Source organism: Lupinus angustifolius, chromosome LG09 (assembly GCF_001865875.1).
Source record: "Lupinus angustifolius cultivar Tanjil chromosome LG09, LupAngTanjil_v1.0, whole genome shotgun sequence".
In the NCBI taxonomy this organism is placed as follows: Eukaryota; Viridiplantae; Streptophyta; class Magnoliopsida; order Fabales; family Fabaceae; genus Lupinus; species Lupinus angustifolius.
The window spans coordinates 10,204,088-10,210,233 of record NC_032017.1 but is presented as its reverse complement, the minus strand read 5'-3'; positions in this window follow the sequence as shown (position 1 = coordinate 10,210,233).

Sequence of the window (6,146 nt, the reverse complement as noted above, 5' to 3'; positions counted from 1 at the left end):
GGGTGGTAACCCGTAGTTCTTTACGTAATTTCTGTAATTTCGTTGCATTCGTGTCTCAAATCGAGCCAAAGACCATCGATGAAGCAATCGAGGATGTACACTGGGGTATAGCTATGCAAGAGGAGCTAAACCAGTTTGAGCGTAATAATGTTTGGGACTTGGTCCCTAAACCAAAAGAACATCCAGTGATTGGTACGATATGGGTCTTTCGTAACAAGCTAGATGAATATGGCTTGATCATTAGAATTAAGGCTTGCTTAGTGGTCAAAGGCTACAACCAGGAGGAGGACATCGATTATGATGAGACCTACGCTCCTGTAGCCAGACTTGAGGCCATTAGGATGCTCTTATCCTTTGCATCTATCATGAATTTTAAGCTCTTCCACATGGATGTTAAGAGCGCATTTTTAAATGGCTATATTCAAGAGGAGGTGTACGTAGACCAACCATCAGGGTTTGAAAACTTCAAATACCCGAACCATCTGTATAAACTCAAGAAGGCCCTTAATGGCCTGAAACAGGCTCTCAGAGCCTAGTATGATAGATTGAGTTTGTTCCTATTAGAAAAAGGGTTCGAAAGAGGTTTGGTCGACACCATTCTCTTTATCCGTTGATTAGATAATCATGTTTTACTTGTTCAAATATATGTGTATAATATAATCTTCGGATCTACTAATAGAAACAGAAGCGTTTCTAGGCATTTTTCAAAACCTCCCTCATCCCATTTTCTCTCAAATTTCAGAGGATGAAGTTCAATATCAATCCTAAACTTTAACCTAGCCTAAAACAGAATACTCTAACCCCATTCCACTCCATAAACCTTCTTCTCCATCATTAATTTCCAAGAAATTCGTTTACCCCCGATTCCAAACCCTAAGTTAGGTTTCGCGTGAATCCTTCCATTAAACCTCCAAGTCAGCTTGGTTTTCAGCTACAAATGGAAAGAGGTCGTGCAAAAAGGATTAAAAAACCACTCAATGTCTCCCACGTGCTCCAAAAGCCGCATCTTCGAATCAACAAGTGAGGCAGGACCGTGGAGACCCTTATTACTCTTTGATTTTGCAAGAGACTCGGTTGCTCAAGTTTCAGGGAAGAAAACCTACGTACATAAGGTATGCCAACTTAACTTGGTTAGTGGAACAAAACATCGATTTTCCGCATGGAATGCAAGCAGAAGGGGTGTTCCCTTTTTGGAATTGAAAGGTAACATTTACCCTACTCTAGTTAGGGAATATTATGCTAATTTTAGATACAAGGATGGGAAGTACTGGTCTATGATAACTGGAAAATTATTTGAGCTGAAAGATGACATATTCATGAATGTGGGTGGATTATCGAGTAATGGTGCTAGTTTAGGAGATTGTCATTGGGTAAACAACTCTTTTGATAATCCTGATGTGTGTAAGTCGTGTTTGAGGAGACCTCAATTATATATTCAAGGTGAATTGACAAAAGCTGGGTCATTATTCGTAGAGAATAGGATCCTGCACTATCTAATTGCATACACATTGATTCAAAGGAACACAAATCATGAACAACCTACCGTGAATGATTTTTTGGTTCATGTATGTCGTCAAGGAGAATATGACGATTAATTGGCCTGAAGAGATCCTGAAGGTCATGAATAGTGTCTCTATATCGCAATCGAAGTTGCTTCCCTACAGTACTTTCATCTCGTTCATTATTGACTATCTGAATATTGATGTTTTCGATACTATTGTTGTGGAATGTTCTGATAAAGATCATTTGATTGGTGAAGTTTGATTCACAAGATGGGCATCTACAAGTATGGCAACACTTGGCAATACCAGGAGGATTTCAACACTGTGAACCTCGATCCATCTGGTGAGGATGATCAAGATGAAACACATGAGCCAAATGCTACAACTCAGGGGGAGTCTTCTAGAAATGCAACACAAGAACCAGCCTTTGGACAAGCTCACTTGCATGCTATGGAACAAAGTCTTAACAACAGGATGGGTCTTCCTTTTCAGTCTTTAAAGGATACATACCATACTGATTTGGAGAACTTTGAGGAGCGTCAGAATGCCTACATAGATAATCAATATCAATCCTTGAGGAACTTCGTTCAGACAACTGTTGATTCACAAAGCAAGAGGTTGTGTGCCAAGTTCAACAAGTTGAGCACCCTCATCAAGGGTGGGGGTGGCATGATCATTCCTGACGACAGAAACCCTCCATCTCATCCCTAGTTAGGACACCTTAGATCTTTAGTTTTATCCTTCCTAGTTTATGGATTATGTTGATCCTTGCTTTCCTCTTGAGAACTTCATTTTCTATTTTACTTTTGCATTTAGATTGTAATAGCTAAAATACTTCTCTTTTACTAAACTTGTGTTAGTATTATGCTTAAATTGTACCTTGTTGTTTACAATTGGAAGTAATGCCTTACTGTTTACAAATTGTCTATTTCATGCTTAATGGTTAGTTATGTCGTAAATAGTATGGATTTATGTTTCATGGATCTTTATCATGTTTGGTGTATGTACCCCTATTGATTGATTAAGCATGTTGTTTACTGTTCAATTACATCACTGCTTATTCATTCCATGCTTAATTTGAATTAATGTATCCTTTCATGCCATTAAACCACTTCTGTTGTTGTTTACTGTCAATTTAATCGATTAAATCAAGTAAAAATGAGCCTTTATACAATTTTCTTACAGCTGGTTGATTAATTTAATGCCCAAAATTAATTGATTAATTACAGTCTGTTTTAACCAAATAACTCTTCTGACCTTTGACTAGAATTGAATATTTGTATCTTTTTGATAATGTCAAAAGGGGGATAAATGTTGCTTGTTGTGTTTGATGTATTTTGCAGGTTTTAATAGCTTATGTAGTAATCATTACTTACCTAAGGGGAAGAGTTCAACTTTGAATTCACAACCGCTATGCAAATGTACAACATCGTCAAGCTATTGCATCAAATTTAATGTGGTATTTGATGTGGTGTTTGTCATCATCAACAAGGGGGAGATTGAAAGTGCAAAGTGTCAAGGATTGTACTAGCAATGTTTTTCCTCTGTTTTGATGAAAACAAGGAATTAGTTGAAGCTTGAAGATGTCTCAACAATCAACATGCCTAGAACTCATTGGTCATATCTAGACTAGGTTATATCAATAGATTTATATTTCTATGTAGTCTGGGATGTGTGCCTTAGTTAGTGAGTCTAGTAAGGTAAACCTAGATGCACGTCTCACAAGCCATTAATATTAACATATCATATTCATGAGGTATGTCATCTAGTTTATTATATGTTCATGCATTAATCATACATGTTATATGTGCATATTAGGCATAATATAATTTCTAAAACATGTATTGAAGTCAAGCATAACATATAAGTAGTTTACCATTTAATCACGTATTGTTATATGATGGTTAATCGATTAACGTGGTGACTTAATCGATGAATGTGTCTGTTTTCTGTTATAAATTATGTCCAACAACTGTCTGTGAGTCTTGCGAGGACTTGAGAAATGAGAATTTTAAACTGAATGAAAAACTCGCAAAACTTACAGATAGTCAAAACCAATTAGATCCCTTTCTAAGTAAAACAAGAAATGTTGGTGACCACACTAGATTAGGGTATATCCCCCATTTCATAGAAATAGACCATATAGGAAACTTGTAACTCATACTAATAAAAGGTCCTATAATAAAAATAGAGTTCCTATATGTTTCTATTGTGGTACACATGGCCACACCTCTTACTCATGTAACATCAGGAAATATGGGATACCGAATGGTGTTTATGCTTGGGTGAAAAAGGGAGATAACTCCCTAGTTACTAACAGAAAAGGAACCAATATAATTTGGGTACCTGAAACCAGCAAGTGATCTATTTTGCAAGTATGTCTATGAGCACATGGGCAACATTGGTATCTTGACTTGTTTCAAACACTTAACAAATAAACTTTGGAGTAGCTGTACTACTTAGTTTATTTGCCAAGTTAAGCATGCTTTTCTTAAGATCTTACATTCATCACTCATTCAATATTAGAGTCACCAATGGTTAGGGTGTGACAACCTAATCTCTTTTATGGTCGTAGTATTGTTTAAGTGATGAATATAAATGTTTATGATTCTACCATTTTAGGATATACACTAAAAGGAGGATTTCAGACCTTGGTGTTTGGGGTTAACCAAAATAAAACATAAGAACTTGTCTAAGTAGTTCAAACTCTCAAGAAGTTGAGAAATATATGTTCCTTATTCAAAAGGATTTTGTCTCCTCAAGAATTTGTGAATATTTAGTTTATTTTTCTTGTTGATTTATTTATGTGCAAAGCAAACCAAAAAACCATCAAAATATGTTTAAACCATTACTTGTGCTTTGACATGTTTACATGATTTATTTTACTAGGCAATTCCTTGTGGTTCGACATAACCCTATACTATACTACAATTGAATCTTGAAAGAGGTGTAAATTGTAAAATAGTAAAGTGTTATCAATAAATTTATTTGTTGAAAACACCTTTTAATACACAAAAGTGATGAACAAACTTACTAACTTTTATTTATTGTTATTTACTATCTGCAATTTATTTATTCTTTAATACCAACCTTCCTTAAGGAAGAAGTTTGGTTTGGTAATAAAACGAAAGGTCACTAAATTTATTATTCTTTTGTTCTTTATTTATTTATTTGTATCTAACAACTAACTATTCATCACTTTTATATATTAGAATACCATTAAACCGATGTTGGAATTTATTCCACAAAACCGAGATGATATTCAAAGGTACTTAATAATTATGTAATAGGTAAATGCTTCGATACCATTATACCGGCGTTAGAATTTATTGTAACAAAGCCGAGATGGGGCAAAGAAGGAATGACTTATTCACATGATTACTAAGAATGTAAGGGGTAACTGGAATATTCTTGAAACCATTATACCGACGTTGGAATTTATTTCAACAAAGCCGAGTTGGCAAACAAAGAATAAAACTGAGTTCTCTTACTTACAAAAGGAACGTAACGAAAATGAGACTATTAATCCTTCAACGAATTGACACTATTGTCAGGACGATTTATTGAGAGAAGAAAACTCCCAAATAAACACCGAATAACGTTTTCAACAAATTGGCGCCGCTGCCGGGGAAAATATTTCATATTTATGTGTCATTAATCAAATAGTTGTGCATAAACTTATTTTTCTTTTGTACAAATTATTTCCTTTTTACTTTGTACAAAAATGTGGCTTATTAAATATGTATATTTTTTCTTCTTATTTCTCTAATTTTTTCTTGAAAAATAGAGAGAAGAATTTATTTTGTGCATGAGCAGGAATAAACAACTTGAATTTTCTCTTAACCCTGAAATAGAGAAAACCCTCAAGAAGCAAAAAAGAGTACGAAAGAAATCAAACAAAGCAAAAACTACTTTCCAAGAAAAAAGAGCAGAAATGGCAGATAATAATGAGTCCAGGGCAGAAAACCAAGGAAGCATAGGAGGTTTTGTCAGTTTTAATCCCAGAAAACATGATAAGAATCGGGAGACCTTCTGGATCTCAAAGGCCAGTTGAAATGAAAACAGGGTTGGTATAGGTCATGTATGCAAACCCCTTCGCTGGATTAGACCATGAGGATCCATACAACCACCTCACAAAATTTTATGAGTTGGTCAGTACCGCTGGGATCTTTTAGTCTGAATAAGAAACCATCTTTCTAAGGCTTTTTCCGTTAACTTTAATCGGAAAAGCTAAAGAATGGTTCCTTGATCTCCCGCAGCATATGCAAAACAACCGGAATACAATGGAGGAAAATTTTATGTCAAGATATTTTCCGCAAGGGAAATTCATGGATTTTAAAAACTGCAATCTCCACCTTTGTCCAACCTTCTGGGGAAAGCCTATGTGAAGCATGGGATCGATTTAAATCTATGCTCCGGAAGTGCCAGAACCAAGGATTTGACGTGCAAACTCAGATTCATATTTTTATTAATGGACTTCAATAGCAACATAAATGGATACTAAATGCTACTGCAGGCGGACAATTGATGACCAAACCTCCACAAGAAGCCATTGATATTATCGAATCCATGGCTTTAAATGATCAGAAAAGTCAACATCAGCGAAGGCCACCACCCGGACAAGGTGGAATGCTTGAACTAAAC